The sequence below is a fragment of the Anomaloglossus baeobatrachus genome, chromosome 10, assembly GCF_048569485.1.
Source record: "Anomaloglossus baeobatrachus isolate aAnoBae1 chromosome 10, aAnoBae1.hap1, whole genome shotgun sequence".
In the NCBI taxonomy this organism is placed as follows: domain Eukaryota; kingdom Metazoa; phylum Chordata; class Amphibia; order Anura; family Aromobatidae; genus Anomaloglossus; species Anomaloglossus baeobatrachus.
The window spans coordinates 43464417-43486885 of NC_134362.1; the positions used below are offsets into that span (position 1 = coordinate 43464417).

A 22469-nucleotide genomic window follows, 5' to 3' on the forward strand; every position below is an offset into this window, starting at 1 on the left:
TAGTAGTTAGCACTGCAGTCTTGCAGCGCTGGGGTCCTGGGTTCTAGTCCCACCAAGGAGTTTGTATGTTCTCCCCAAGTTTGTGTGGGTTTCCTCCAGGTTCTCTGGATTCCTCCCACACTCCAAAGACATACAGATAGGGAATTTAGATTCTGAGCCCCAATGGGGACAGTGTTGCCAATGTATGTAAAGCGCTGTGGAATTAATAGTGCTATATAAATGAATATATATATATATTTATATTAATAATACTGCATGACAGTTGGGAACCACAATCGTGCTGTGTAAAGGTGCCCCCGTGCATGTTATTGCCATTGTTGTAGTTGATCGTCATTGTTGCACGCCGAGCTGTGCTGATAACTCGTCTCTGACCATACATTGGTGACAGCACGAGGTGTAGACATAGAGGCCCCCGGAGGACGCTCGCACACAGCCGGTGATACTCAGCTGCTCGGCGGGCACAGCCGCCGCTCGCCCCGTGCACAGGAGCGCACTGCGCAGACTCCAGGCAGGGAAGGTTTCACGCTTCCAAAAAAGGAAGTCCCAGGCGTCTGCTCGCTCCCCTCCCCGCTGCGCCCTGACGCGCCTGGCCCCGCCCCTGCAGCCTGCATGCCCATATTAGGACATATAGGGCAACCCTGCGCTTGCCAGCAGCGGCGGCGGCCGAACAGGAGCCGGTCATCTGTGGCCGGTATCAGCCACCTGCTCCATCACTGCCAGCCAGGGCGCAGAGCGCAGGCTGAATGCATGGATGGAGGGAATATAGGAGTGCCAGCTGGGCATCAATGTGTGCTCACTGCACCCCACGTGCCTCACTATACTGTGCAGCTATGGGGGGGGGGGGGCATGCATGACAGATCTGTATGGACCTGCACAGGTTTTCATACATTTTACTTATATAGCGCCATCATATTCCACAGCACTGTACAAACATCATCATCACCGTCCCCATTGGGGCTCCCATCCGGGTGATGCATCCTTACATTATAGCAATATGGGATAACAGAGGCCTCCATTCACCTCCGCTCAGTAGAAAGAAGGGTTTGTGCTCATGGCTGTTGCTCAAAGTTTCCCCGGCTTCCTGCCAGGCAGAGCTGTAGGGTTAGTCATTTTCCTCTCGGGGTGGCGTGGAAGAAATACCACTTTGTCCACCATCCTGCCAACTACGGCTGATGTCACCCACCGCTCCCGGAGCGCAGCCCTCTACGAGGAGCCCGGGCACAGAAATCGCCATCATCCCTGCCCGTCAAGATAAATGATCGTGAGCGTTGCCGCAGCAGCTACGTATATATACGTATCATCCGCACCGTACTGGTCCTAGGGAGCGATCGCTCTATCCTCACGGTGTGAACGGGGCATGTGCTGCTGATAACAATGGGCGACGTGCTGCAGAGAGCAAGGATTTTTATGATGCGAACACCCCTTTAATATTATGTTCTTGCCATGGCACTTGACAGGTTCTTGTTGGCCTTAAATGGACTCCGTCATCATGTTTTTGCCACCTAATCTGAGAGCAGCATAACGTAGAGACAGAGGTCCTGGTTCCAGCGATGTTTCCCTTACTGGGCTGCTTAGTGTAGCTTTGATAAAATCCCTGTTTAATCAGCAGCAGATTATCATTAGAGGACTACTTGGCATGCTGCAGGTAGTCCAGCATATTGATGAGCTCTGTAAAACTGCCAGATCTGCGGCAGAGAAAACATTGATTTTATCAAAATGACAGCAAACAGCTCAGTAAGTGACACATCACTGGAATCAGGGTCTCTGTCTGTACATTATGCTGCTCTCAGATGGGGAATCAAAAACCTGGTGACAGATTGCCTTTAAGGACCCCATACAAGTTGATAGCAGTGGGGTGAATGGTCATCCAGCCGACTCCCCAAGACACGGGAACCCTCATCCTGGGTGAGCACTTCTGTATTCTCTATGTCACTGATAGACTCCTCTGGTCCGAGCCCTCCTGTGCTGCCTATGGGGCAATCACTGATAGACTCCTCTGGTCCGAGCCCTCCTGTGCTGCCTATGGGACAATCACTGATAGACTCCTCTGGTCCGAGCCCTCCTGTGCTGCCTATGGGACAATCACTGATAGTCTCCTCTGGTCCGAGCCCTCCTGTGCTGGCTATGGGGCAGTTACTGATGGACTCCTCTGGTCCGAGCCCTCCTGTGCTCTCTATGGGGCAGTTACTGATGGACTCCTCTGGTCCGAGCCCTCCTGTGCTCTCTATGGGGCAGTTACTGATAGACTCCTCTTTTCCCAGCCCTCCTGTGCTGGCTATGGGGCAGTCATTGATAGACTCCTCTGGTCTGAGCCCTCCTGTGCTGCCTATGGGGCAGTTTCTGATTGACTCCTCTGGTCCGAGCCCTCCTGTGCTGCCTATGGGCAGGTTCTGATAGACTCCTCTGGTCCGAGCCCTCCTGTGCTGCCTATGGGTCAGTTTCTGATAGACTCCTCTGGTCCGAGCCCTCCTGTGCTCTCTATGGGTCAGTTTCTGATAGACTCCTCTGGTCCGAGCCCTCCTGTGCTCTCTATGGGTCAGTTTCTGATAGACTCCTCTGGTCCGAGCCCTCCTGTGCTCTCTATGGGTCAGTTTCTGATAGACTCCTCTGGTCCGAGCCCTCCTGTGCTCTCTATGGGTCAGTTTCTGATAGACTCCTCTGGTCCGAGCCCTCCTGTGCTGCCTATGGGGCAGTCACTGATTGACTCCTCTGGTCCGAGCCCTCCTGTGCTCTCTATGGGGCAGTTACTGATAGACTCCTCTGGTCCGAGCCCTCCTGTGCTGCCTATGGGACAATCACTGATAGACTCCTCTGGTCCGAGCCCTCCTGTGCTGCCTATGGGACAATCACTGATAGACTCCTCTGGTCCGATCCCTCCTGTGCTGCCTATGGGACAGTCACTTTTAAGACTCCTCTGGTCCGAGCCCTCCTGTGCTCTCTATGGGGCAGTCATTGATAGACTCCTCTGGTCCGAGCCCTCCTGTGCTCTCTATGGGGCAGTCACTGATTCACTCCTCTGGTCCGAGCCCTCCTGTGCTGCCTACGGGTCAGTTTCTGATAGACTCCTCTGGTCCGAGCCCTCCTGTGCTCTCTATGGGGCAGTCACTGATTGACTCCTCTGGCCCGAGCCCTCCTGTGCTGCCTATGTGTCAGTTGTTACTGATAGACTCCTCTGCTCTAAAAAGGATCAATTGCTTGATCCTTTCCTACCCCAACATATATCAGGTGACAGTCAAGAAGTCCCCCCATACACATTAGATGGCTGAATCAGGAGACTTTTATGGGGGTCTTTAGAGGCAGCAGTTAATTTATTAAAATAAATGAGGGCTAGACAGGTGGATCCTCTGGAAGATAAGACCCTGCCAGAGGTATCTTACCCCAGTTTCAAAACAGTAGGCATGTGTATGGGTAATTTGGGATAAATTGCTGTCAGCCCCTATTGACCTCCCACAGACTGCAGTAGGCTATGAGGAATCATTTAGTCCCTTAGTACATAGAGCACACAGCGATGTGGCCAGCTGCCCACAGCAGTGCGTCAGTCCCAGGCCCGCTGTGACGGGCAGCGTCAGTGATCGGCCTGTGATGCAGGCTCATGTGCTCGGGGCCTGCTGTGCTTTTTTTTTTTTTTACTTCCTATATTGTAAAGGCTTACAAAATAGAAAGGTTGGGGAAGTGGCTGATCGGGCCTTATAAGGGGATTTCACAAAGCTGCAACTGTGCTGAAAGCCCTGACATCTGCAGCTCGGTGCAGCAGATGCGTCACTCCTCACACACCACATCCATCCATCCATCATCCTGACCCGACAGTCCCCTCCACAGCAAAAGCTGCAGAAATCCCAATAATATCCCATGCACATTATGTGCATTTTGCTCTGTATTACTGTAAGTACAGTTTAGGAATTGGATGTCATATATAAGCAGTGATGCAGTCTGCCCAATAAACTCATCATCCATGCCATCAATTCTGTGCACCTGTTTAGCATCAATGTTATATCATACACACGTGCCCTAACGATGCGGCACTGTATTAATATATATGGCTATATAGTGCTGCCTTGTGCTGAGCACAGCGTCACAGTTACCAGCCTGCAGACGGTAAGTGGGATTTTACACTGTGCAGTATAGAAGCATCCAAGTGATGGCGCTATAAAACACCAAACATGGACTTGGCAAGCGGTCACATGATCTAGCTTTCCATAAAAACAGGTAAATGGCTTGTCCCGACATTATAAATGGGTAAAATTGCTTGTAAAAAGAACACAGAATGGAGAAATCTTTAATTCCTTTGTTTACTACACATGCCTAAGTTACTGGGCAACCCTGGCCGGTCTCCAAGACAAGGAGCACAGCGCTTACAAGCTCTTTGCTATAGAGCTTGTAAGTGCTCCTCTGAAGCCCACCTTAATGCTAGATTCAGCTTCAGTCGCCGTCCTGCTTCTACTTGCAGCATCGGAGCGTGCACAGGTTGAGCCGGCAGCTTAAAGCGTTATTCCCATCTTCAGAATCCTATCCCAATATGTAGTAGGTGTACCAACAGTAATATTAGCAAATGCCTCCAATTAGAAATGTAGTATAGTTCTCCTGATATAGCCATGTCTCTTACCTCATGTGCAGGACATTGCAGCTTAGGTATCTATGGTTACGGCCACTCTTATAGTGACAGTTAGTTAGTTGCTCGTGGTTGTAACCAAGGATACCTAAGCTGCAATGGCTGGCACATGAGGTAAGAGACCTGGCTAAATCAAGAGAACTATATTACATTTCTAATTGGAGGTATTTATTAATATTACTATTCCCCCGAATATAAGACGCTGTCTTGTATTTTTTTGGACTGAAAATAAAGCACTAAGCTTATTTCTGGGGTAGGGCTTATTTGGAGGAAACAAAGGCAGGAACCCCCCCCCCCCCCCCCCCGGTAAATCATACTTACCAGACCCTGGACATCTGCGTCACTCCCAGGTCCTCAGCGCACGCTCCCTGCAGGTTCTTGTCTTCTTCACAGCGGTTCTCCCCTGCTTCCGGGGAGCTGGCGCTCACACCCACAGATCAGACACACACACACATCCAATGATACCACACTGCTTCCAGTAGACAGGGGACCTGGGCCGCTGTGGAATGAGAGGACCTGTGGCAGAACACATTGATGTGTTCCACTGCAGGTCCTCGATGCAGTCCACCGCAGGTCCTCTCGTTTCACAGCATCCCAGGTCACCGGCGCAGTACAGTATCACCAAATATGTGTGTGTGTATGACTGCAAAGTCGGTTTTCTTTCTTTTGAGGGTGTTTCCTTTCTTTAAAGGGGTCGTCCATTACTTTTACATTGATGGCCTATCCTTAGGGGCACTTTGCACACTGCGACATCGCAGGCCGATGCTGCGATGCCGAGTGCGATAGTCCCCGCCCCCGTCGCAGCAGCGATATGTGGTGATAGCTGGCGTAGCGAAAATTATCGCTACGCCAGCTTCACACACACACTCACCTGCCGTGCGACGTCCCTGTGGCCGGCGACCCGCCTCCTTGTTAAGGGGGCGGGTCGTGCGGCGTCACTGCGACGTCACACGGCAGGCGGCCAATCGGAGCGGAGGGGCGGAGATGAGCAGGATGTAAACATCCTGCCCACCTCCTTCCTTCCGCATATCCTACGGAAGCCGCGGTGACGCCGGTAGGAGATGTTCCTCGCTCCTGTGGCTTCACACACAGCGATGTGTGCGGCCGCAGGAGCGAGGAACAACATCGGACCGTCGCGTCAGCGTAATTATGAATTACGCCGACGCTGCACTGATGATACGATTACGACGCTTTTGCGCTCGTTAATCGTATCATCTAGGCTTTACACACTGCGATGTCGCATGCGATGCCGGATGTGCGTCACTTTCAATTTGACCCCACCGACATCGCACCTGCGATGTCGCAGTGTGCAAAGTGCCCCTTAGGATAGGTAATCAATGTCAGATCGGCCAGGATCCAACACTCCGCACCCCCCACCGATCAGCTGTTCTCGGTGCCAGCAGGCAGCCGGAAATACTCAGTTCCAGAGCTTCTCCGCCTTCTGATAGTGGTCGTGGCCGAGTACTGTACTATTCAGATCAATAGTAATACTATAATAATATAGTATAGTAATAGTAATACTGCGGATGAGAAGTACGCAGCTGCTATCAGAAGACGGTACAGCTATGGAACTGAGCATTTTTCGCTACCGCTGCTAGGACCGGGAACAGCTAATCGGGGAGGGGGGAGTGTGGGGTGTTGGATCCCGGACGATCTGACATTGATGACCTATCCTAAGTATAGGCCATCAAAGTAAAAGTAGGGGACAACCTCTTTAATGAAGTGTCCTGCAGTATTCTTTATCACTTCATTATTGAACTGCAAGTAGACCTATTTTTGGGGTAGGGCTTATATTTAAGCTTTACTTCAAAAAAAGGCTGAAAATTCCTGCTAGGGCTTATTTTCAGGGAAACAAGGTATGACACCTACTACATATTGAGATACGGTCTTGAAGATGGGAAAACCCCTCTAACCGTGCACCAGACTGAGCTATCAATCTTAAGGAGCAGAAAGTCGCTTGTGAAGATAGATAATGAAAAACCCCTTTAAGGCCTTATTTACATGTACCTGAATTTTTACTTGCCCTCTTCAACTTCCTCCACTACACCCTGTCTCTTCGTGAGAAAAATAAAAGATCGTGGGAACAACCATTTCTCCAACATGAATGTCAAACGCGTGAAACTGGCCCGAGGGTTTATCCAATGATCAGAATAACAAAAGAAAACTACAACATACAATAATATATTCCAAAAAGGGGTATATACTTTTTGGTTTCTATTAGATTGGGATAACAAAAAAATGTCCCCAGAAACTATTGCAGAAGTGACGTCTGACCTCGGGGTTTATTCCCCGGTGTTGTGTCCCGCAGCCTCCCTGTCTAGCGTGACGTGCACTTTTTTAATGATTGACAAGACGGGTTTATTATGTTCTTGCCACTGTGGTAATTTCTGCTGATCTTACACTATTACCAGGGCTGTGGAGTCGGTAAGCCAAACCTTCGACTCCGACTCCGACTCCGACTCCTCAAATTCTCTTGCACCGACTCCGACTCCGGCTCCGACTCCGACTCCGGCTCCGACTCCGACTCCTACATATATTGCTTATAGTTAGGTGAAAAATTTATTGTAGTACATGAATATGTGTATGTGAACATCAGACATTTAATAATTTTTATGATACAATAATCAAGATATTTGGATAGAACATAAAATATATTTATTGGAATACAACTTTAGAACACAAAAAACTGTAATAAATTGTAAATATGTAATACACTATGTAATATACAGTAGATTACATATATATCTTGTGTGTGTGTATATACACTGTATATATATATATATTATATATATTACATATTTACAATTTATTAGTTTTTTTGTGTTCTAAAGTTGTATTCCAATAAATATTTTATGTTCTATCCAAATATCTTGATTATTGTATCATAAAAACAATTAAATGTCTGATGTTCACATTGTACTACAATAAATTTTTCACTTAAATATAAGCATTATACTAAATGTTGTTATTTAGTAAAATATTCAGCACATTCTGCATTGCACTCCTGTCCCCAATTTATTATATATTTTAGGAGTCGGAGTCGGTGCATTTTATACCGACTCCGACTCCGACTCCGACTCCACCAAAATGAGCTCCGACTCCGACTCCGACTCCACGACTCCGACTCCGACTCCACAGCCCTGGTTATTACATCCAGCTCACACCATCTATAAAACTACTGCAAATGCATAAGCACAGTATAGTCACATGATTATACTTAGTAAAAAAATAAAATAATTGTAAGTATAACTATTCACAATGTATCAAAGCGCGAGTTCACACTACATGGACATGCTGCAGATTTTCTGTACAGATTTAGGCATGAAAAACGAAGCAGGCAGGTGGGAATTCATTAATATTTATGGGGAGTAGCAAGAACTGTTTCATTTTTGCCTATGGTGTACCAGAGTTTGATATTATGTAGCATACAAGAAGACACTGGTGAGGGATGTGGCCATAGCGTACAAGAAGACACTGGTGAGGGATGTGGCCATAACGTACAAGAAGACACTGGTGAGGGATGTGGCCATAGCGTACAAGAAGACACTGGTGAGGGATGTGGCCATAGCGTACAAGAAGACACTGGTGAGGGATGTGGCCATAGTGTACAAGAAGACACTGGTGAGGGATGAGGCCATAGCATACAAGAAGACACTAGTGAGGGATGTGGCCATAGTGTACAAGAACACACTGGTGAGGGATGAGGCCATAGTGTACAAGAAGACAGTGGTGAGGGATGAGGCCATAGTGTACAAGAACACACTGGTGAGGGATGCGGCCATAGCGTACAAGAAGACACTGGTGAGGGATGTGGCCATAGTGTACAAGAAGACACTGGTGAGGGATGTGGCCATAGCGTACAAGAAGACACTGGTGAGGGATGTGGCCATAACGTACAAGAAGACACTGGTGAGGGATGTGGCCATAGCGTACAAGAAGACACTGGTGAGGGATGTGGCCATAGCGTACAAGAAGACACTGGTGAGGGATGTGGCCATAGTGTACAAGAAGACACTGGTGAGGGATGAGGCCATAGTGTACAAGAACACACTGGTGAGGGATGAGGCCATAGTGTACAAGAAGACAGTGGTGAGGGATGCGGCCATAGCGTACAAGAAGACAGTGGTGAGGGATGAGGACATAGTGTACAAGAAGACAGTGGTGAGGGATGCGGCCATAGCGTACAAGAAGACACTGGTGAGGGATGCGGCCATAGCGTACAAGAAGACACTGGTGAGGGATGTGGCCATAGTGTACAAGAAGACACTGGTGAGGGATGTGGCCATAGTGTACAAGAAGACACTGGTGAGGGATGTGGCCATAGTGTACAAGAAGACACTGGTGAGGGATGCGGCCATAGTGTACAAGAAGACACTGGTGAGGGATGTGGCCATAGTGTACAAGAAGACACTGGTGAGGGATGTGGCCATAGTGTACAAGAAGACACTGGTGAGGGATGTGGCCATAGTGTACAAGAAGACACTGGTGAGGGATGTGGCCATAGTGTACAAGAAGACACTGGTGAGGGATGTGGCCATAGTGTACAAGAAGACACTGGTGAGGGATGTGGCCATAGTGTACAAGAAGACACTGGTGAGGGATGCAGCCATAGCGTACAAGAAGACACTGGTGAGGGATGAGGCCATAGTGTACAAGAAGACACTGGTGAGGGATGTGGCCATAGTGTACAAGAAGACACTGGTGAGGGATGTGGCCATAGTGTACAAGAAGACACTGGTGAGGGATGCAGCCATAGCGTACAAGAAGACACTGGTGAGGGATGTGGCCATAGTGTACAAGAAGACACTGGTGAGGGATGTGGCCATAGTGTACAAGAAGACACTGGTGAGGGATGTGGCCATAGCGTACAAGAAGACACTGGTGAGGGATGTGGCCATAGCGTACAAGAAGACAATGGTGAGGGATGCGGCCATAGCGTACAAGAAGACTCTGGTGAGGGATGTGGCCATAGTGTACAAGAAGACACTGGTGAGGGATGTGGCCATAGTGTACAAGAAGACACTGGTGAGGGATGAGGCCATAGTGTACAAGAAGACAGTGGTGAGGGATGAGGACATAGCGTACAAGAAGACACTAGTGAGGGATGTGGCCATAGCGTACAAGAAGACACTGGTGAGGGATGCGGCCATAGCGTACAAGAAGACTCTGGTGAGGGATGTGGCCATAGTGTACAAGAAGACACTGGTGAGGGATGAGGCCATAGTGTACAAGAAGACAGTGGTGAGGGATGAGGACATAGTGTACAAGAAGACACTGGTGAGGGATGTGGCCATAGCGTACAAGAAGACACTGGTGAGGGATGCGGCCATAGCGTACAAGAAGACTCTGGTGAGGGATGTGGCCATAGTGTACAAGAAGACACTGGTGAGGGATGTGGCCATAGTGTACAAGAAGACAGTGGTGAGGGATGAGGACATAGTGTACAAGAAGACACTGGTGAGGGATGAGGCCATAGTGTACAAGAACACACTGGTGAGGGATGTGGCCATAGTGTACAAGAAGACACTGGTGAGGGATGCAGCCATAGCGTACAAGAAGACACTGGTGAGGGATGAGGCCATAGTGTACAAGAAGACACTGGTGAGGGATGTGGCCATAGTGTACAAGAAGACACTGGTGAGGGATGTGGCCATAGTGTACAAGAAGACACTGGTGAGGGATGCAGCCATAGCGTACAAGAAGACACTGGTGAGGGATATGGCCATAGTGTACAAGAAGACACTGGTGAGGGATGTGGCCATAGTGTACAAGAAGACACTGGTGAGGGATGTGGCCATAGTGTACAAGAAGACACTGGTGAGGGATGCAGCCATAGCGTACAAGAAGACACTGGTGAGGGATGAGGCCATAGTGTACAAGAAGACAGTGGTGAGGGATGCGGCCATAGCGTACAAGAAGACACTGGTGAGGGATGCGGCCATAGCGTACAAGAAGACACTGGTGAGGGATGTGGCCATAGTGTACAAGAAGACACTGGTGAGGGATGTGGCCATAGTGTACAAGAAGACACTGGTGAGGGATGTGGCCATAGTGTACAAGAAGACACTGGTGAGGGATGCGGCCATAGTGTACAAGAAGACACTGGTGAGGGATGTGGCCATAGTGTACAAGAAGACACTGGTGAGGGATGTGGCCATAGTGTACAAGAAGACACTGGTGAGGGATGTGGCCATAGTGTACAAGAAGACACTGGTGAGGGATGTGGCCATAGTGTACAAGAAGACACTGGTGAGGGATGTGGCCATAGTGTACAAGAAGACACTGGTGAGGGATGCAGCCATAGCGTACAAGAAGACACTGGTGAGGGATGAGGCCATAGTGTACAAGAAGACACTGGTGAGGGATGTGGCCATAGTGTACAAGAAGACACTGGTGAGGGATGTGGCCATAGTGTACAAGAAGACACTGGTGAGGGATGCAGCCATAGCGTACAAGAAGACACTGGTGAGGGATGTGGCCATAGTGTACAAGAAGACACTGGTGAGGGATGTGGCCATAGTGTACAAGAAGACACTGGTGAGGGATGTGGCCATAGCGTACAAGAAGACACTGGTGAGGGATGTGGCCATAGCGTACAAGAAGACAATGGTGAGGGATGCGGCCATAGCGTACAAGAAGACTCTGGTGAGGGATGTGGCCATAGTGTACAAGAAGACACTGGTGAGGGATGTGGCCATAGTGTACAAGAAGACACTGGTGAGGGATGAGGCCATAGTGTACAAGAAGACAGTGGTGAGGGATGAGGACATAGCGTACAAGAAGACACTAGTGAGGGATGTGGCCATAGCGTACAAGAAGACACTGGTGAGGGATGCGGCCATAGCGTACAAGAAGACTCTGGTGAGGGATGTGGCCATAGTGTACAAGAAGACACTGGTGAGGGATGAGGCCATAGTGTACAAGAAGACAGTGGTGAGGGATGAGGACATAGTGTACAAGAAGACACTGGTGAGGGATGTGGCCATAGCGTACAAGAAGACACTGGTGAGGGATGCGGCCATAGCGTACAAGAAGACTCTGGTGAGGGATGTGGCCATAGTGTACAAGAAGACACTGGTGAGGGATGTGGCCATAGTGTACAAGAAGACAGTGGTGAGGGATGAGGACATAGTGTACAAGAAGACACTGGTGAGGGATGAGGCCATAGTGTACAAGAACACACTGGTGAGGGATGTGGCCATAGTGTACAAGAAGACACTGGTGAGGGATGCAGCCATAGCGTACAAGAAGACACTGGTGAGGGATGAGGCCATAGTGTACAAGAAGACACTGGTGAGGGATGTGGCCATAGTGTACAAGAAGACACTGGTGAGGGATGTGGCCATAGTGTACAAGAAGACACTGGTGAGGGATGCAGCCATAGCGTACAAGAAGACACTGGTGAGGGATATGGCCATAGTGTACAAGAAGACACTGGTGAGGGATGTGGCCATAGTGTACAAGAAGACACTGGTGAGGGATGTGGCCATAGTGTACAAGAAGACACTGGTGAGGGATGCAGCCATAGCGTACAAGAAGACACTGGTGAGGGATGAGGCCATAGTGTACAAGAAGACACTGGTGAGGGATGTGGCCATAGTGTACAAGAAGACACTGGTGAGGGATGTTGCCATAGTGTACAAGAAGACACTGGTGAGGGATGCAGCCATAGCGTACAAGAAGACACTGGTGAGGGATGTGGCCATAGTGTACAAGAAGACACTGGTGAGGGATGTGGCCATAGTGTACAAGAAGACACTGGTGAGGGATGTGGCCATAGTGTACAAGAAGACACTGGTGAGGGATGCGGCCATAGTGTACAAGAAGACACTGGTGAGGGATGTGGCCATAGTGTACAAGAAGACACTGGTGAGGGATGTGGCCATAGTGTACAAGAAGACACTGGTGAGGGATGTGGCCATAGTGTACAAGAAGACACTGGTGAGGGATGCAGCCATAGCGTACAAGGAGACTGTGGTGAGGGATGTGGCCATAGTGTACAAGAAGACAGTGGTGAGGGATGAGGCCATAGCGTACAGGAATACACTGGTGAGGGATGGGGCCATAGTGTACAAGAAGACAGTGGTGAGGGATGTGGCCATAGTGTACAGGAAGACACTGGTGAGGGATGCAGCCATAGCGCACAAGAAGACACTGGTGAGGGATGCGGCCATAGCTTACAAGAAGACACTGGTGAGGGATGAGGCCATACTGTACAGGAAGACACTGGTGAGGGATGAGGCCATAGTGTACAAGAAGACACTGGTGAGGGATGAGGCCATAGTGTACAAGAAGACACTGGTGAGGGATGAGGCCATAGTGTACAAGAAGACACTGGTGAGGGATGAGGCCATAGTGTACAAGAAGACACTGGTGAGGGATGAGGCCATAGTGTACAAGAAGACACTGGTGAGGGATGTGGCCATAGTGTACAAGAAGACACTGGTGAGGGATGTGGCCATAGTGTACAAGAAGACACTGGTGAGGGATGAGGCCATAGTGTACAAGAAGACACTAGTGAGGGATGTGGCCATAGTGTACAAGAAGACACTGGTGAGGGATGAGGCCATAGTGTACAAGAAGACACTAGTGAGGGATGTGGCCATAGTGTACAAGAAGACACTAGTGAGGGATGTGGCCATCGTGTACAGGAAGACACTAGTGAGGGATGCGGCCATAGCTTACAAGAAGACACTGGTGAGGGATGTGGCCATAGTGTACAAGAAGACACTAGTGAGGGATGTGGCCATAGTGTACAAGAAGACACTGGTGAGGGATGTGGCCATAGTGTACAAGAAGACACTAGTGAGGGATGTGGCCATAGTGTACAGGAAGACACTGGTGAGGGATGTGGCCATAGTGTACAAGAAGACACTGGTGAGGGATGTGGCCATAGTGTACAGGAAGACACTGGTGAGGGATGTGGCCATAGTGTACAGGAAGACACTAGTGAGGGATGTGGCCATAGTGTACAGGAAGACACTGGTGAGGGATGTGGCCATAGCGTACAGGAAGACACTAGTGAGGGATGCGGCCATAGTGTACAAGAAGACACTAGTAAGGGATGCGGCCATAGTGTACAGGAAGACACTGGTGAGGGATGTGGCCATAGTGTACAGGAAGACACTAGTGAGGGATGCGGCCATAGTGTACAAGAAGACACTAGTAAGGGATGCGGCCATAGTGTACAAGAAGACACTGGTGAGGGATGCGGCCATAGTGTACAAGAAGACACTAGTAAGGGATGCGGCTATAGTGTACAAGAAGACACTGGTTAGGGATGCGGCCATAGTGTACAAGAAGACACTAGTAAGGGATGCGGCCATAGTGTACAAGAAGACACTGGTGAGGGATGCGGCCATAGTGTACAAGAAGACACTAGTGAGGGATGCGGCCATAGCGTACAGGAAGACACTAGTGAGGGATGCGGCCATAGTGTACAAGAAGACACTAGTGAGGGATGCGGCCATAGTGTACAAGAAGACACTAGTGTAGTGAGGGATGCGGCCATAGCGTACAAGAAGACACTAGTGAGGGATGCGGCCATAGTGTACAAGAAGACACTGGTGAGGGATGCGGCCATAGTGTACAAGAAGACACTGGTGAGGGATGCGGCCATAGCGTACAAGAAGACACTAGTGAGGGATGCGGCCATAGTGTACAAGAAGACAGTGGTGAGGGATGAGGCCATAGTGTACAAGAAGACACTAGTGAGGGATGAGGCCATAGCGTACAAGAAGACAGTGGTGAGGGATGCGGCCATAGCGTACAGGAAGACACTGGTGAGGGATGCGGCCATAGTGTACAAGAAGACACTGGTGAGGGATGTGGCCATAGTGTACAAAAAGACACTAGTGAGGGATGAGGCCATAGTGTACAAGAAGACACTAGTGAGGGATGAGGCCATAGTGTACAAGAAGACACTAGTAAGGGATGCGGCCATAGTGTACAAGAAGACACTGGTGAGGGATGCGGCCATAGTGTACAAGAAGACACTGGTGAGGGATGCGGCCATAGTGTACAAGAAGACAGTGGTGAGGGATGAGGCCATAGTGTACAAGAAGACACTAGTGAGGGATGAGGCCATAGCGTACAAGAAGACAGTGGTGAGGGATGCGGCCATAGCGTACAGGAAGACACTGGTGAGGGATGCGGCCATAGTGTACAAGAAGACACTGGTGAGGGATGTGGCCATAGTGTACAAGAAGACACTAGTGAGGGATGAGGCCATAGCGTACAAGAAGACACTGGTGAGGGATGAGGCCATAGTGTACAAGAAGACACTAGTGAGGGATGAGGCCATAGTGCACAAGAAGACACTGGGGAGGGATGCGGCCATAGTGTACAAGAAGACACTAGTGAGGGATGCGGCCATAGCGTACAAGAAGACACTAGTGAGGGATGAGGCCATAGCATACAGGAAGACACTGGTGAGGGATGTGGCCATAGCGTACAGGAAGACACTGGTGAGGGATGTGGCCATAGTGTACAAGAAGACACTGGTGAGGGATGAGGCCATAGTGTACAAGAAGACACTGGTGAGGGATGAGGCCATAGTGTACAAGAAGACACTGGTGAGGGATGAGGCCATAGTGTACAAGAAGACACTGGTGAGGGATGAGGCCATACTGTACAAGAAGACACTGGTGAGGGATGTGGCCATAGTGTACAAGAAGACACTGGTGAGGGATGAGGCCATAGTGTACAAGAAGACACTGGTGAGGGATGAGGCCATAGTGTACAAGAAGACACTGGTGAGGGATGAGGCCATACTGTACAGGAAGACACTGGTGAGGGATGTGGCCATAGTGTACAAGAAGACACTGGTGAGGGATGAGGCCATAGTGTACAAGAAGACACTGGTGAGGGATGCGGCCATAGTGTACAAGAAGACACTGGTGAGGGATGAGGCCATACTGTACAGGAAGACACTGGTGAGGGATGTGGCCATAGTGTACAAGAAGACACTGGTGAGGGATGAGGCCATAGTGTACAAGAAGACACTGGTGAGGGATGCGGCCATAGTGTACAAGAAGACACTGGTGAGGGATGAGGCCATACTGTACAGGAAGACACTGGTTAGGGATGCGGCCATAGTGTACAAGAAGACACTGGTGAGGGATGTGGCCATAGCGTACAAGAAGACACTGGTGAGGGATGCGGCCATAGCGTACAAGAAGACACTGGTGAGGGATGTGGCCATAGTGTACAAGAAGACACTGGTGAGGGATGCGGCCATAGCGTACAAGAAGACACTGGTTAGGGATGCGGCCATAGCGTACAAGAAGACACTGGTGAGGGATGCGGCCATAGCGTACAAGAAAACACTGGTTAGGGATGCGGCCATAGTGTACAAGAAGACACTGGTGAGGGATGCGGCCTTGGAGTACAAGAAGACACTGGTTAGGGATGCGACCATAGTGTACAAGAAGACACTGGTGAGGGATGTGGCCATAGTGTACAAGAAGACACTAGTGAGGGATGCAGCCATAGCGTACAAGAAGACACTGGTGAGGGATGCGGCCATAGCGTACAAGAAGACACTGGTGAGGGATGTGGCCATAGTGTACAAGAAGACACTGGTGAGGGATGCAGCCATAGCGTACAAGAAGACACTGGTGAGGGATGCGGCCATAGCGTACAAGAAGACACTGGTGAGGGATGTGGCCATAGTGTACAAGAAGACACTAGTGAGGGATGAGGCCATAGTGTACAGGAAGACACTGGTGAGGGATGAGGCCATAGCTTACAAGAAGACACTAGTGAGGGATGAGGCCATAGCGCACAAGAAGACACTGGTGAGGGATGCGGCCATAGCTTACAAGAAGACACTGGTGAGGGATGAGGCCATAGTGTACAAGAAGACACTAGTGAGGGATGTGGCCATAGTGTACAGGAAGACACTGGTGAGGGATGAGGCCATAGCTTACAAGAAGACACTAGTGAGGGATGAGGCCATAGCGCACAAGAAGACACTGGTGAGGGATGCGGCCATAGCTTACAAGAAGACACTGGTGAGGGATGTGGCCATAGTGTACAAGAAGACACTAGTGAGGGATGTGGCCATAGTGTACAAGAAGACACTGGTGAGGGATGTGGCCATAGTGTACAAGAAGACACTAGTGAGGGATGTGGCCATAGTGTACAGGAAGACACTGGTGAGGGATGTGGCCATAGTGTACAAGAAGACACTGGTGAGGGATGTGGCCATAGTGTACAGGAAGACACTGGTGAGGGATGTGGCCATAGTGTACAGGAAGACACTAGTGAGGGATGTGGCCATAGTGTACAGGAAGACACTGGTGAGGGATGTGGCCATAGTGTACAGGAAGACACTAGTGAGGGATGCGGCCATAGTGTACAAGAAGACACTAATAAGGGATGCGGCAATAGTGTACAGGAAGACACTGGTGAGGGATGTGGCCATAGTGTACAGGAAGACACTGGTGAGGGATGTGGCCATAGTGTACAAGAAGACACTAGTGAGGGATGAGGCCATAGTGTACAGGAAGACACTGGTGAGGGATGAGGCCATAGCTTACAAGAAGACACTAGTGAGGGATGAGGCCATAGCGCACAAGAAGACACTGGTGAGGGATGCGGCCATAGCTTACAAGAAGACACTGGTGAGGGATGAGGCCATAGTGTACAAGAAGACACTAGTGAGGGATGTGGCCATAGTGTACAGGAAGACACTGGTGAGGGATGAGGCCATAGCTTACAAGAAGACACTAGTGAGGGATGAGGCCATAGCGCACAAGAAGACACTGGTGAGGGATGCGGCCATAGCTTACAAGAAGACACTGGTGAGGGATGTGGCCATAGTGTACAAGAAGACACTAGTGAGGGATGTGGCCATAGTGTACAAGAAGACACTGGTGAGGGATGTGGCCATAGTGTACAAGAAGACACTAGTGAGGGATGTGGCCATAGTGTACAGGAAGACACTGGTGAGGGATGTGGCCATAGTGTACAAGAAGACACTGGTGAGGGATGTGGCCATAGTGTACAGGAAGACACTGGTGAGGGATGTGGCCATAGTGTACAGGAAGACACTAGTGAGGGATGTGGCCATAGTGTACAGGAAGACACTGGTGAGGGATGTGGCCATAGTGTACAGGAAGACACTAGTGAGGGATGCGGCCATAGTGTACAAGAAGACACTAATAAGGGATGCGGCAATAGTGTACAAGAAGACACTGGTGAGGGATGCGGCCATAGTGTACAAGAAGACACTAGTAAGGGATGCGGCCATAGTGTACAAGAAGACACTGGTTAGGGATGCGGCCATAGTGTACAAGAAGACACTAGTAAGGGATGCGGCCATAGTGTACAAGAAGACACTGGTGAGGGATGCGGCCATAGCGTACAGGAAGACACTAGTGAGGGATGCGGCCATAGTGTACAAGAAGACACTAGTGAGGGATGCGGCCATAGTGTACAAGAAGACACTAGTGAGGGATGCGGCCATAGCGTACAAGAAGACACTAGTGAGGGATGCGGCCATAGTGTACAAGAAGACACTGGTGAGGGATGCGGCCATAGTGTACAAGAAGACACTAGTGAGGGATGCGGCCATAGTGTACAAGAAGACACTAGTGAGGGATGTGGCCATAGTGTACAGGAAGACACTGGTGAGGGATGTGGCCATAGCGTACAAGAAGACACTGGTGAGGGATGTGGCCATAGTGTACAGGAAGACACTGGTGAGGGATGTGGCCATAGCGTACAGTAAGACACTAGTGAGGGATGCGGCCATAGTGTACAAGAAGACACTAATAAGGGATGCGGCAATAGTTTACAAGAAGACACTAGTGAGGGATGTGGCCATAGTGTACAGGAAGACACTAGTGAGGGATGCGGCCATAGTGTACAAGAAGACACTAATAAGGGATGCGGCAATAGTTTACAAGAAGACACTGGTGAGGGATGCGGCCATAGTGTACAAGAAGACACTAGTAAGGGATGCGGCCATAGTGTACAAGAAGACACTGGTTAGGGATGCGGCCATAGTGTACAAGAAGACACTAGTAAGGGATGCGGCCATAGTGTACAAGAAGACACTGGTGAGGGATGTGGCCATAGCGTACAGGAAGACACTAGTGAGGGATGCGGCCATAGCGTACAGGAAGACACTGGTGAGGGATGCGGCCATAGTGTACAAGAAGACACTAGTGAGGGATGCGGCCATAGTGTACAAGAAGACACTAGTGAGGGATGCGGCCATAGTGTACAAGAAGACACTAGTGAGGGATGCGGCCATAGCGTACAAGAAGACACTGGTGAGGGATGTGGCCATAGTGTACAAGAAGACACTGGTGAGGGATGCGGCCATAGCGTACAAGAAGACACTAGTGAGGGATGCGGCCATAGTGTACAAGAAGACACTGGTGAGGGATGTGGCCATATTGTACAAGAAGACACTGGTGAGGGATGCGGCCATAGCGTACAAGAAGACACTAGTGAGGGATGCGGCCATAGCGTACAAGAAGACACTGGTGAGGGATGCGGCCATAGTGTACAAGAAGACAGTAGTGAGGGATGCGGCCATAGTGTACAAGAAGACACTGGTGAGGGATGTGGCCATAGTGTACAAGAAGACACTGGTGAGGGATGCGGCCATAGCGTACAAGAAGACACTGGTGAGGGATGCGGCCATAGTGTACAAGAAGACAGTAGTGAGGGATGCGGCCATAGTGTACAAGAAGACACTGGTGAGGGATGTGGCCATAGTGTACAAGAAGACACTGGTGAGGGATGCGGCCATAGCGTACAAGAAGACACTAGTGAGGGATGCGGCCATAGCGTACAAGAAGACACTGGTGAGGGATGCGGCCATAGCGTACAAGAAGACACTAGTGAGGGATGTGGCCATAGCGTACAAGAAGACAGTAGTGAGGGATGCGGCCATAGTGTACAAGAAGACACTAGTGAGGGATGTGGCCATAGTGTACAAGAAGACACTGGTGAGGGATGAGGCCATAGTGTACAAGAAGACACTGGTGAGGGATGCGGCCATAGTGTACAAGAAGACAGTAGTGAGGGATGCGGCCATAGTGTACAAGAAGACACTGGTGAGGGATGTGGCCATAGTGTACAAGAAGACACTGGTGAGGGATGCGGCCATAGCGTACAAGAAGACACTAGTGAGGGATGCGGCCATAGCGTACAAGAAGACACTGGTGAGGGATGCGGCCATAGCGTACAAGAAGACAGTAGTGAGGGATGCGGCTATAGTGTACAAGAAGACACTGGTGAGGGATGTGGCCATAGTGTACAAGAAGACACTGGTGAGGGATGCGGCCATAGCATACAAGAAGACACTAGTGAGGGATGCGGCCATAGCGTACAAGAAGACACTGGTGAGGGATGCGGCCATAGCGTACAAGAAGACACTAGTGAGGGATGCGGCCATAGTGTACAAGAAGACAGTAGTGAGGGATGCGGCTATAGTGTACAAGAAGACACTGGTGAGGGATGTGGCCATAGTGTACAAGAAGACACTGGTGAGGGATGCGGCCATAGCATACAAGAAGACACTAGTGAGGGATGCGGCCATAGCGTACAAGAAGACACTGGTGAGGGATGCGGCCATAGCGTACAAGAAGACACTAGTGAGGGATGCGGCCATAGTGTACAAGAAGACACTAGTGAGGGATGCGGCCATAGCGTACAAGAAGACACTGGTGAGGGATGCGGCCATAGCGTACAAGAAGACAGTAGTGAGGGATGCGGCTATAGTGTACAAGAAGACACTGGTGAGGGATGTGGCCATAGTGTACAAGAAGACACTGGTGAGGGATGCAGCCATAGCATACAAGAAGACACTAGTGAGGGATGCGGCCATAGCGTACAAGAAGACACTGGTGAGGGATGCGGCCATAGCATACAAGAAGACACTGGTGAGGGATGCGGCCATAGTGTACAAGAAGACAGTAGTGAGGGATGCGGCCATAGTGTACAAGAAGACACTGGTGAGGGATGCGGCCATAGCGTACAAGAAGACACTGGTGAGGGATGCGGCCATAGCGTACAAGAAGACAGTAGTGAGGGATGCGGCCATAGTGTACAAGAAGACACTGGTGAGGGATGCGGCCATAGTGTACAAGAAGACAGTAGTGAGGGATGCGGCCATAGTGTACAAGAAGACACTGGTGAGGGATGTGGCCATAGTGTACAAGAAGACACTGGTGAGGGATGCGGCCATAGCGTACAAGAAGATACTAGTGAGGGATGCGGCCATAGCGTACAAGAAGACACTGGTGAGGGATGCGGCCATAGCGTACAAGAAGACAGTAGTGAGGGATGCGGCCATAGTGTACAAGAAGACACTGGTGAGGGATGTGGCCATAGTGTACAAGAAGACACTGGTGAGGGATGCGGCCATAGCATACAAGAAGACACTAGTGAGGGATGCGGCCATAGCGTACAAGAAGACACTGGTGAGGGATGCGGCCATAGCGTACAAGAAGACACTGGTGAGGGATGCGGCCATAGCGTACAAGAAGACAGTAGTGAGGGATGCGGCCATAGTGTACAAGAAGACACTGGTGAGGGATGCGGCCATAGCGTACAAGAAGACACTGGTGAGGGATGCGGCCATAGCGTACAAGAAGACAGTAGTGAGGGATGCGGCCATAGCGTACAAGAAGACACTGGTTTTAATCAATAGATCTTGGAATAAAAATGTCACACAAATGGATGTTAAAAAAAAATGTTCCTGTGCTGAAATAATCTTATAAATGTTCCCCTGCTATGTACTGTGTAATGGCCGTGTCTGACCGTACAGGGACATGACCTGATCATACCACATCTCATGGGCAAAGGAAGAGTATTCAGACATTACAGCAGGGGATCACAGCTGATTCCTTCCGTGAGATAAAGCATGTTTTTAAACAGGCAGGGAAATGTTTTACCTCACATAAAGCAGCAGCTGTGATCCCATATTGTAATAATGTCTGTATACTTTATTTAATTCTTCCCTGGCCCAGGAGCTGTGATATGATCAGACCATGTCCCTATACAGTCAGACACGGCCATTACACAGTACACAGCAGGGGCGCATATATAAGATTATCTCAACACAGGAACTTTTTTTTTTTAACACATCCAATTGTGGAGCTTATTTTTATGCCAGGATCTATTGATTAAAATGTACTTTGTTCATGGGACAACCCCTTTAAATTATTGTTTGCATTACTTAATTATACCCTCTGCCATCTCTCCCTCTGTGTCCTCCCCTATCCATTTTTTCTTGACTCGTATTCTACCATGTCTTTATGGCCACATTCACACATTAATTTTTTGTTTGCAATAAATAAAAATCAGAAGCAGCACACTAATGAATAACAATTATTTGTTGTCTCTTGTATGCAAAAAAAAAATAAAATAAGTTTTCCAAACTTTTCCTAACATTATTCAGTGAAAAGTGGACTGCAGTAGGATGCTACATGGAAGGTATACATGTTTTTTTTATTTCTTGGACCTACAGAGTCTATTTAGATCCACAAATCAGATTAAAATAAAATAAATCTCCATCTTATTTGTGGATTGCGTCAGCAAAAAAAAAATAAAAAAAAATATATCCCTCTTCATGTGATAAGTCCATGGGATAACCTGGCTATGACGCCCGGAGAGCTCCTGGCTCCTCTTGGCAGCAGAACGTGACCAGATTCCATCCAGCTCTATTACTTCCTAAGAATTTTGGCTGAAAGCTCTCGACACCGTCTTTTGTTTTTATCTTGAGCAGCTCGTTTAATCTGCCATGTTGCCGTTGCAATGTTTCATACAACCTCATATACAGCTGCTTTCTGGCTCTTCCTAATCCTACATGCCTGGCGTTTCCTCCCAGCCACTTTCT

At 49.4% G+C, this 22469-nt stretch overlaps 1 protein-coding gene across 3 annotated transcripts in view; it reads right to left on the reverse strand.

The window, feature by feature from the left end:
- MUS81 (MUS81 structure-specific endonuclease subunit) overlaps window positions 1–22469 on the reverse strand; it is a 165808-nt gene that overhangs the window by 141179 nt on the left and 2160 nt on the right. The window lies entirely within an intron of this gene.